At 35.3% G+C, this 12,337-nt stretch overlaps 1 pseudogene; it reads right to left on the bottom strand.

Moving 5' to 3' along the window:
* Positions 1 to 2,547: 2,547 nt before the first annotated feature.
* On the bottom strand, positions 2,548 to 3,238 carry LOC108316939 (annotated as a pseudogene).
* Positions 3,239 to 12,337: the final 9,099 nt, after the last annotated feature.

Genomic DNA, 12,337 nt, shown 5'->3' with positions numbered 1-12,337 from the left:
TTCTCATTTCTTGTTAATGGAAATAAATCAGCCACAGTGTTTCTGAAGACAAAGGTGATGATCCATTATTAGTATACGGAACTTGCATACCTCTTGATTTAGCAATTTCTCCTCTGTAAATCAATCCTAAAGGCAGAAGGACTTTTTTTTTTTTTAAATAATTCTATGGCTATAAGGATCTTACTGTAGTTTACTTCTTGTAATAATAAAATACACATTTAATGCCCAGTCATAGAAAATGTACTATTTAAATTACAGCAGTTCCATATCATGCAATATTATGCAGCCTTGGATAGTTATTCCGTGAAAAATATGTGATGTCATGGAAAGATAAACATAGTATATCTTATTCAAGAAAAACAGTTTACAATCTAATATTATTGTTCAATCCAGTTTTGCAAATAAAAAAGATTACATTTGCATAAATGAAAGAATAGAATAAGAGAAAATAAAATGTTAGTCACACATATTTTTCAATACACATGAGCACAAAGCACAGTTATTTTTATTCATATCTATATTTTAAATTTTTAAATAAAAATCATATTACAATAAGAAAATTAAATTTTTAAGTGAGAAAAAAGAACTGATTGAGTAGCAGAAAGGTTACAAGTTTAGGTTTTTAAGATGTAAATAGTATGACATATTTGTCCCTTTTTATCATAAGTATACAAGGAACTATTTCAACTGCAATAATTATGCACTATGCCATCTAGCTTCAGAGTCTATTAACATGCTTTTTAAAATGCAAAGTCAAAAAGTAAAGGAGAAAATGAAGAGACAGCATCACTTATTAGCATTTGACCCTCATTAATTAAAACTTGCAGGTACTCCACAAGTATTGCATACTTATATGTGTATGATTTTTAATTAGAAATACATTTCTAAAACCCCCATCCTCTGTTCCAAACAATTGTGCAGGTTTCTAATTGCCTAGATCTATTTGCTTTCTTTTGACTCATCTAAGTCTGGGTATAAGTTTTAGACATGGCTCCTGCTTTGCATCTCAGTAGCTTATTGGTTGGCAGCCTGAGCAATGGGAAAAACATATGCAAGGCATCTAATATTGGAGAAAACTGAGTCAGGAAACAGAATCATATTTGGTTCTCTGGATTTAGGGTTGATGTCAGGATAGGATGAAGGATAAATCTGAAGGAAGATCCTAACTCAATTTGTCCCATTACTTTCTCATAATAAGGTCCAAAGTGAGAAGGACCATGGCTTATTAATAGCTACATCATGGACCATCTGAGTTTGGATCTTATCATTAAGGTAATGGGTTTAGTCCTCACAGTAATTAGATCCTAATCATGTTCTAAGAATATCACTTTGGCTACAGCAAGGAGAATCATTTGATGACTGAACTGAGGAAAATCTAAGGCTATAGTCTTAGTTAATTATAGCAAGAAAACATAAATTGAGTGGTTTATAAACAACAGGTATTTATTCCTCCCACTCTGGAGGCAGGGAAGTCTATGATCAAGGCACTGGCAGGTGCAATGTCTGATGAGGACCTTGTTTCTGGTTTATAGATGGTGCCTTCCAGCTGTGTACTCACAGGATGGAAAGGATGGGCCAGTTCTATAGGGATGCTTTCATAAAGGCACTAATCTTAATCATGAGTGTTCCACCCTCATGACCTAATCATCCCCCAAAGGCCACACTGCCTAATATAATCAGCGTGAGAGTTGGAATTTCAGCATATGAATTGTAGTGGCAAGGTGGGGGCATGGACACAAACATTCAAACATAGAAGCTATTATTTAAATATAACTTGGAAATAATGGGACCCTTTAAAGTAATAAGGATTGAGGCAAGGATATAGATATCAGTGAAATTAACAAGTGTAATGATATGTTTTTGCATCCTACCTGATGTGAGATGATGCGGGAGAAATTTAGATAAAATTGCCAGCTTTCTGACTTAGGTAAATAGTGTGGGTAAATGGAAGAAAATCTTTCCATAGTCTAACCATGTTATACATATAATTTAAAAATGATTTAGGATTACATACACTCTTGATTTTCTACTCTAACTTTGCTAACACCAAAAACTGTGTATATTTCAAATTTACTTTATCTACAAAAAAGAGTAAATAGACTAACCAATTGTACAATAATTGCACTCCATAAAGTATCTAAGATAGGGGTGCTTTGTAAAAAACACTTGACTTGCCCTCTTTGACTTTTCATTCGCCTCCCTGTGGTAGCTACTCCAAGCTTTCTCTGTTTCCCTCAAATGCTAACTGAGAATTTCCCAAATATTTTTTTTCATTAAATTTTGTTTTAATAATTCTCAAAGCTCTACAACAGATTTTTGGTCAAGTTATTTCCATTAAAAAGTACCAAATTTTAAATGAATAATTTAAAATTACCACATACCAGAAAAACATAAAACATTCTCCTTTCCTTCTGGAGGTTTAATGATGCATTGCTATAATTAACCAATCTTTTACTATTAAATTTAAATGACAAATTGAAGCAAACAGTTTTGAGGATGTTTTCTACCATTGACTAAGACTAGGGTAGCAGGCATCAGGGATAATATTCATTTAGCCTTCTAAGCAGACTCACAGACCTTGCCAGCTCCAGTAGCCTTCTTGTCCACTGCTTTGATGACACCCACAGCAACTGCCTGTCTCATATCACAAACAGCAAAGCAACCCAGAGGACGCCAGTCAGAGAAGCTCTCAACACACTTGGGCTTGCCAGGAACCGTATCGAGCATGGCAGCATCATCGGCATTCAATAATTTAGGATCATCTTCCAGCTTCTTACAAGAATGGCAATCAATCTTTTCCTTCAGCTCAGCAACCTTGCAAGCAATGTGAGTTGTGTGACAATCCAGTACAGGGGCACAGTCAGCACTGATTTGGCCCAGATGGTTTGGGACTATCACTTAAGCAGTGAGGCCAGCTGTTTCCACTGGGGGGGTCATTTTTGCTATCACCAGCAACATTGCCAAAATGAATATCTTTGACAGGCATATTTTTGACATTGAAGCCCACATTACCCCCATGAAGAGCTTTACTTCAGAGCTTCATATGTTGCATTTCAATAGACTTTACTCCAGTTGTAGCACTGACTGAAGCAAAGGTAACCACTATGCTGGGTTTGAGAACACCAGTCTCCATTCAGCCCACAGGGACAGTACCAATATCACCAATTTTAGAGACATCCCAGAAAGGCAACAAAAGGGCGTGGTGGCTGGGTGAGGTGGTATGATGCAGTATGTTCATGCTCTGCTCTCAATTTATCCAAGACCCACGCATACTTTAAGAAGCCCTTTCCCATCTCAGCAGTCTCTTTTTCAATGGTTCAATGGTTTTTCAATGGTTCTTTTATCAATGCCACCATGTGTATATTAGATGGCCACAGTGGTAGACTGACCCAAATCTGTGTGTCCAATAATGATGCTGACAATGCTGATATGACTCTATTCTTCTCCAATTTGGCTTTTAGGGGTCATCTTCAGGACACCTGTGTTCTGGCGGCAAACCCATTGCAGAAAGTCCAAATGGTTTCTATTTAACACAAGTTTCAGAGGATGCTTTGTAACAAAAGAGTTCCATGGAAAAACAAGTTTGAGAAACACTGTATATATGATGAAATACAGTGACATACATGACAACTTTTAGAGACATTCTTCTGTTACAGATATTGGGTTATCTCAGTGTTTTCCAAACTTATTTAATTTCAGTGCTTGTATATGTATGTACATGTGTATATATACATGTGTGTATAAATATGCATGTGCATATTTTATTTAAGTGTGTGTATTGGTTATGGTTCTCCAGAGATACAGAATCCATAGTACACACATACATACACACATATACTCACACACATATATCCTACTGATAATGATAGGTAGATAAATGGACTGATACATATATAAAGAGATAGAGATAGAGGTGATTTTAAGAAATCAGCACACTGGAGTAGGGGGGTGGAATTCTGAAATCTGAGGGAAAACTAGCAGACAAAAGCAAGGGTTTTAATATTACATTTTGAGGCAGAATTCCTTTTCTGGAAAGCTTTAGTTTTTGCTCTGTAGGTCTTCCATTCACTGAATGAGGCCCACCCACATTATTGAAGATTATCTTGAAAGTCAACTCATTGTAGATGTTACATCAAAAAATACCTTCTTAGTAACATCTAGACAAATATTTAACAATCAGAATGTATGTCAATGTAAAAACTTACATCTACCTTGTAGGAACCATTACTTGAAAAGCATACTTTTTAAAATACAACTCAAGCCTAACTGCACCTTAATGGTGAAAGTAAGCTTCGCCTGTTCAGATCAAGAACTTTCAATGGAAAGTTTTTATTTTTAATTTTCCTTGTCAATCTCAAAACATTTCTCCATTTTCATATTTTTATTTTTATCTTGTTTATATCCCTTGAGGACTTACTTTTGTATTCTCTTCTATATCCTTAGAAATTCCTGAAGGGAGTTACTAGTCCTACTTTGTAAAATGCTCTGATGTAAAATTTTGTAAATGATGAGCCTGAAATCTTTAACAAGTAGGTTACTTTCTATAAAAAGTTTATTTTTTAACTAGGTTGAAATGCATGAGAACTACCTGATTGTCGTAGATATCTTCTATCATGTTCTATCAGAGAGCAGGATCTAGAGAGAATGGGCCAGGCTATATGCAATGGTTCAGTTATTTATTCCAAATAACCAACCACTCAAAAATTTAGCAGTATAAAATGACACCATTTTATTATAGTCTGTGGTCCAGAATTCAGATTAAGCACAGTAGGGATAGTTTTCCTTTGCTCTGCAATGTCTGGGACATAAATTACAAAGTCTATGAGCTACAGTGACTGACATGCTATGGGTTCAAACATCTGAAATGGAAGAATCTATATGAGTTGGCTTCTTCACTCACATGTATGCCACCTGTCCTGGGGTTACCCAAAGCTTTCCTTAGCTAAATAATCTATTGACCAGAGTTACTGCTCCTGACTTCTTTCTGCAGCTTAGGCTTCTTACATAATGGAGGCTGACTTTTTAGATGGAACATCTCAAGAGGGAATGTGTAGAAATTAGCTTTCCAAGAAAGCAAGGCAGGAGCTGCATGGCCTGTGATTTAGTCCCAGATGTCATATGGCATCACCTGTGATAAACCAGTCAAAACAGCCACAAGCCCTCCTGGATTCCTGGGGAGGGAACACAAACCTTGATCTTGAAGACAGGGCAGTCAAAAAATTGAAATCCATGATATTAAGCTTCCACATATAGTCTTCATTGGCATTACGTTTTAGTTTAAGAGTAAAGATTAAATAAGGTGGAAATTTCAGGAAAAAAGAGGTTATTGGGAGATCATGAAAAGTGCAAGGATCCCAGATATTTTTACAAAAAGGACTAGAGAGATCTCTCATCTGTTCGTGTAAATGTCTTGGCTATTGAATTTTCATATGTTACAAATGGTAAAAATAATACAGTATTTCAAGTCCATCCAAAAGCCCTGAACAAGATCACCAAATAGTACTAAAACATGCCTTAACACTAGGAGTTCAGCATCAAATACTGCATTTAAAATGCCAGTTATCAAATTATTTAACATTTAATAAACTCAGATATCTGTGCAGTGGGTTTCAATGTTGTATAGTAACAGATCTGAATTAGGTTTTCTGTCTTCTCTAATTGCAAGGATGTTTAAGAAAAGTTTATATAAACAAGCAATAAGAAAATATTAAATATGCTAAAATTACATAAACTGAAACTGGTTGGTAGTGTCCCCAGACCTGGCAGAAGAAATACCTGAGACTCATGAAGATCAGCATATTGGAGGAAAAGGTGATGATGTTAACAATGATGCAAACATGCTAAACAACAAAGAAAGAAACGATACCAACTGGAAAAGTACAGCTAAGTTATGACTGCAGACAACTCAATATCCTTTTGCCTGAACTTGAGGGCAACTGAAATATTTTTCTACTGTGACCATGTGAGTCTGTTAGAGCTGATTTTCATTTTAGATAGCAAATATTCAATAAAAACATTTGCAAATATTTAGAGTTATTTTAAAACATATATATTGAGGTATGTCTATATTAAAACCTGGTTTCCCACACCTGAGTCTTAGCAGGAGAACTTAGCATATGTGAGTTTTGGGGCAAGATCTTGTCCTAAGTTTTTCATTTATAAAACAAGAGTAGCAAGAATTTTCTCCTAAGGATCCTCTTAGTATTTCTAAAATGTCTTGGCACATAGCATATACTCATCAAATATTCCCCACTTAAGCAACTCCCTCTTGTCAGGTTTTAGTTTCTCTATCAACAAAAAGAATAACATGATGTCTAACACTTGTTCTTCCAGAGTCCAGGAGAATAAACCAAAGAGGTAAGTCTTGATGAGGACAGACTAATGGTTCTCAGTGGGGTGATTCTGCTGCCCAAGGAGACGTTAGGTAATGTCTGGAGGCATTTTTTTTTTTCTTTTCAAGGGAGAGGATGGTGGTGCTACTGACATCTAGTGGGTCTAGAGTAGCCCTTACAACAAAGAATTATCCAGCTCCAAATGTCAATAGTGCCAAGGTTGAAAAACTCTGGATTAGAAGGTTCTTGATAGGGAATCTTAATAACATCAAAAGCAAATTTGATTTTATGAATCTGTGATTCATTTCTATTGGCATGGTTTTCTGGTCCAAAAAAGATAAATGAATTTTGTTTCGGGTCTTAGTTCTGCTTGTTTTCAGTCTCTCTCTTTCAACATCACAGCTTCAATACCTGCTGCCCACCAAGAAGGCTGGTGGTGGTAGGCAAAGAGGCATTAACTGAGTTCTCTTTATGTTCCTATTAATTTGTGAATGAAATAGATGGAAACCAACAAGGCAGAAAATGGTTGTTAATGTACACGCCAATGTGCTTAATGATCCGGGAAACAAGTTCAACTGGGGCTTGTCAGATGAAAATTATTCTACTGGTTGACCTGTCCATAAACACAAAGAGTCTGAGAGATGGCAGAAGCCTGGCCAAATACTAACGCTAGCTGAGGAATGACTTTATTAAGTAAATGAATGGAAATTCCAAGTAATGAATCTTTGATGAAAATTCTCTGCTCATGTGCTGGTCTAAGAAGCAACTACGCAGTCACTCCAAGCAGAACTTATTTGGACGTACTACTGGCTCTGTATCTGTCTTCAAGCACTTATTTGAGAAAGTACATAGGTTCAAAAAAAGGTTCAAATTTCACCTTTGCTACTGACTAACTTCACTTTGTTACCAGGTAAAATGAGGTTAATATTAATATGTCATGCCACACAGGGTTATTATCCATATTAAAGAATGTATTGAATGTAGAAAGCTTAGTATTTCTTATGGTTCTGGCGTATATAAAAGAGTTAAATAAATGATATCACCTCACACATAGCAGGTGTTTGATAAAAGTTAATTCTCCCCCTCTCCTTTCAGAAACTCTCTTCCCTCAGGACCCAAAGAAGACCTTCAGATGTGGCTGGAGCATTCTAAATTATGCTGAAATAAGTGATGCATTAAAATACTACTATTTAATCATTTTTTTTCTTATTTCATCTGTTGAGCAGTATGTGCATTTCATTCATGCACTATTTATTGAAAAGATCCTTATTAAATAACTAAAAGATAAATATTGTGTAAATTGTTTTGTCGAGGCTCAGAGACATGATTTTATAGCACAGTACTGGTCTAGTGGAAAAAGCATAGGTTTTTAAATTCCAGAGAAGAAATTTCAACTTTAGCTTCACAATTTAATTAATGGTGTAGCCGAAATTCCATAAGTTCTCTGAATTTTTCACTCATAAATTGTGGATAACCTTTACTTCATAGTGTAATTGTAAGTATTACAATAGATTAGGTAATTAGAGTTTTTCATACTGTGGTAAGCACAAAATAGTACATGCTTTTTCCCATTGATTGCTTTAGGGAAAAATAAGGTTATTAAACATAAAACTTGTAAAATGACAAATGATCAAGTAATTAATTGATCAATTCTCCCTTCTTCTTTAGATGCATTTAAAGCATGCTCTTGGCCAAGCACAGTGGCTCATATCTGTAAATTTAACAGTTGGGGTGGCAAAGCCAAGAGGATCATTTGAGGGCAGGAGTCCCAGACCAGTCTATGCCACATAGCAAGACCTTGTCTTTAAGGAAAAAAAAAAAGATAAAAGAAAATTAGCCAGGTGTAGTGGTGTGCTCCTGTAGTCCTAGCTACTTGGGAGGCTGAGGCAGAAGGAACACTTGAGCCTAGGAGTTCAAAGCTTCAGTGAGCTATGCATGATTGCACAACTGCACCATAGCCTGGGTCACAGAGAGAGACCCTGTCTCCATAAAAAATATAAAGTAAAATAAAATAAAATGAAGCATGGTCTAGTAACCTTATATTTTGCAAGTTACCTACAAGATCAAAATCAATCTTTGGGTAAGTTTATGCTACGCCAGTGTGGACATAGATTTGATGAATCCAGAAATAGGCACCTAAAATTCAAAAGCAAAAACATAGTATCTTTTTTAAAAGAGCATATCAACTGACAAAACTTTGCACATTGCAGGCAGATGTTTTCACATCCTATTGACCCTTTTTAATCTTGTTTACAAATATGTTTTCCTAGTCTTTTATTCAATTAATACATTGGGATGGTTGTAATTTTTTTTTTCATTTTTGAGGACTTCAGAAACAAACATGGGACTAAGCATAACAAGGTCGAAGTAATTAAGAGAACCCGCATATAAACTCTGGGGTATTCCACAAGAAAAAAGGCATAATAATTCAAAGTGCCTCATAAATGAGAAAGTGAGAATATGGGGGGAAGCTTTTAAAAGTTTACATTGCATTTCCAGAGCATCTTAACAAGCTCATCTTATGCAGACACAGAGGAAAACATGGAATTTAACATTTACATTAATAAACAATTGTAATCAAACATTGAAATATGAAACTTTTAGGAAGTTGAGACGGCCAGCAAGGAGCCAGTTGTTACATTCTGGCCAACAGGAGAGGTCTACAGTAAATGAAGGAACATTTGCATGTACTTTTAGGGGAGGTGCACATCAACTATGCCAGAGCAGACTTAAAATGCCCATATGTAACTGGATCAGATTTGTTTTTTCTCATTCCCTTTTTCTTCTTCTCCCTTCCCCACTTCTTTGCGAGATTGAGGCTGGGGAGAAGATACACAATCTGTCCCAGCATCTGTCACTCTGCCTACCCTTTGTTCATTGTTTTCTTGTTCTCCTTTAACCTTGTGATGTGTAAAGCAGTTTTTACAATTTTTCTCTGTCCTAAAAATAACTTAGTTTAACAATCCAACACATTTATATTAAAGAACAAGGCCTCAGCAAAATCTCACTTCCCACCTCTGCCCTCTTATTAAAAGACACTGGAAATGAGATGGAGTAAGGATGACTGTGCTCAGAATCACCAAATCGAATTTTGTGAGCTTAAACAACAGAGCTAGTTTGAAATCCTAGATTTAATACTTAAGTGCTGTGATATTTGAGCAATTTTATTAGCCCACCTGAGTTGCTGTCCTTATTGGTCATCCTGTAGCAATAGTTCCTTTCTCCAAATTTTATTATAATGAATTTTTAAAAATGAGTGTAAGTACTGTTGTCTTATACTTATGAAAGATCAGATGCCAAATTTAAAAAAATATATTTACTTTGTCCAATAATAAATGATCAATATATTTTCATTTTAATCAAGTGAATCCAAAAATATTTATATCTCAATGGTAGTAGAGCTGGTCCCTGAGGAGTTGAAAAAGAGAATAACAGTCACCTAACATAAGGTTAAGTAAATGTGAAGGAATTAACTACTCAGGTTTTTTAGTTTCACGTTATACGTCTTAATATTTTGTTATCTATTTACCTTGGTTTAGCTGTTTGCAGTAAATGAAGATGCAAACAGTATATTTTTCAATTCCCATACCAAATCTCACAAAAACAGTAGAGAAATTTCTAGACATGTATACTGGATTAAATATACATATATACACACATCAACTGGCATACACACACATATATATACACAAACACATATATACATACACATCAACTGGCACAACGCTACATTTGTGGAGGGAAACGTCTTTAGTAAAAGGAGTGCCTGGCTAGGTGAGTTTAAGTTTAAATAATGTATTTAAAATACCCTCTATAAAAAGTATACATAAAATTTAGAGAGAAGAAGTTAAAAAAGGAGCAAGGGTGGAAGAGGGGACAATAGAAATCAAACAGGTAAATGATTCTACAAAGCAGAGAGTCAATTGTATTTCTTGTGGTAGATGAATGGAAGGGTTTTTATGAAAAAGAATCTAATATTTAATTTTAAGTTCTCTTTACTGCTCAAGGATAATTCTATCATTTCACAACCTCAGCAGAATTTTCTATGCATCCTGTGTCTTCTTACCAAGATTTACACAAATATCACAAAGAGGCCAGTTTTCACATCTGAGCTGGCACTAACCAGAAAGAAGGAAGAGCAATCTATCTCATACAAGTGACAGAATCCAGCAGGGTTAGTCTCTCAAAGCTAGAAAACATCATAAAGAACTTTGAAGAAGGCATTAGATTTCTCAGATAAAGTAAAATGGGGTCTCCAAGCCATTTTAATTAAAAACTGAAAAGCAGCTGGCATCTAGAATATAGACACAACTCTTTGGGATCGTGTGTGTGCATGTATGTGTGTGATAGATAAGGGGTCTCACTTTGTTGCCCAGGCTACAGTGCAGTGGCACTATCATAGCTCACTGCTGCCTCAAATTCCTGGATTCAAAAGCTTCCTCAGTAGCTGGGACTACAGGTGCACCACCATGCCCCAGTGATTTTTAAACTTTTTGTAGAGATGGGATCTCTCCATGTTGCCCAAGCTGGTCTCAAAGTTTTAGGCTCAAGTTGTCCTTCTGCTTTGGTTTCCTAAAGTGCTAGGATTACAGGCATGAGCCACCATGTCTGGTCTCTTGGTAAGTTTTTAGAGTACAACCACAGCACATGTATACCTGTATAACAAACCTTCATGTTTTGCACATGCACCCCAGAACTTAAAGTAATTTTAAAAAGTGCCTGACTTGGTTCTTGGCACTTTTTAGCATTGATGCATAATATTTGTACCTGTTTATGGGGTATATGTGATATTTTGATACATGCATACAATGTGTAATGATCAAATCTGGGTATTTAAGATATCCATCATCTCAAAGATTTTTGTGTTCACAACATTCCAAATCTAGCTATTTTGAAACACACAATAAATTATGAACTATAGTCAAAAAATAAAATTAGTTCTTTAAAGCAAAATAATTTCATAAAAGTATTAGAGGGATGCTGTAGTGACAGAATTTTAATTCAGCAGTTCTATAAAGTCACTGAGACCTAGATGCTGTCCATTTTTTCTGGATGGCAACCTCAGGATGTTGGCCATTTCCTAAAGGTTTCATAATGGTTGTTTATTTTTATCAAGCATTAAAATGGTTTTTAACTTCTCTAAACCATGAAAAGAAGATCTGAATCACTTGTGCTTTCTTTCAAGCAATATTTTATTTAAACAGAAACAATCTAATGATTAATATGTAATAATTGAGAAGTTCATTTTGCTGGTCAAAAGTATTGCTTTGGTACCATTTATCCAAACTTGAAAACACAAGGTTAAAAATATTTTCTGTAACTATGAAACCTCTAAAATGTGACATTTGGTTCTCCAAAAGTAAAGATCAAAATCAAGAGAAAATAAGGGCTTAATACTTAGGAAATGACTAAGTATGCTTGTAACTAACTTCAAGAATAATTTAATTCATGGTCTTCTGGAAAAGGAAAATAACAAAACAAAAACAAAAGAAAAAGCAACCTGACAACGCATTGCTAGTCACAGTAATAAGGCCAAAGGAACACCATAGGAAACATCCCTGCAGCTTAATCAATGATCAGCCCTGGCACATAAGTCAAAGATGCACTCAATTGCTCCAAATTAGGAATAACTGACGTCAAGAACTGGCTTGATTTCTTACTGGTTTCACACCCTGTTGCCCGCAGTGACAAAGTAATAAACAAATTCTGTTCTTCCCAAGGCACAAACTTTGTGTTTTTTTTTTTTTTTTTTTTTTTTCTACTTGCATGCCTCTCTAATTATGCCAAAGGCAAATAAATACATCCAGAGACACTTTAACTGCCAGGTTAATCTCTATGTTGTTATTAGCTAGAGATGACAATAGCGTAGTAATTAATCATGTATCATTCAGTTTCTATTCTCTGTGCTACTCAAAGTACATGATGTTATATATACCTAATGAGAGAAATAGTTATCTCATACACAGTGGAACCAAGTATTTTACATTTTTAAGTCTTCTTTTTAT

The sequence above is a fragment of the Cebus imitator genome, unplaced genomic scaffold, assembly GCF_001604975.1.
Source record: "Cebus imitator isolate Cc_AM_T3 unplaced genomic scaffold, Cebus_imitator-1.0 Scaffold195, whole genome shotgun sequence".
NCBI classification, from domain to species: domain Eukaryota; kingdom Metazoa; phylum Chordata; class Mammalia; order Primates; family Cebidae; genus Cebus; species Cebus imitator.
This window is presented reverse-complemented; position numbering and strand designations above follow the sequence as displayed.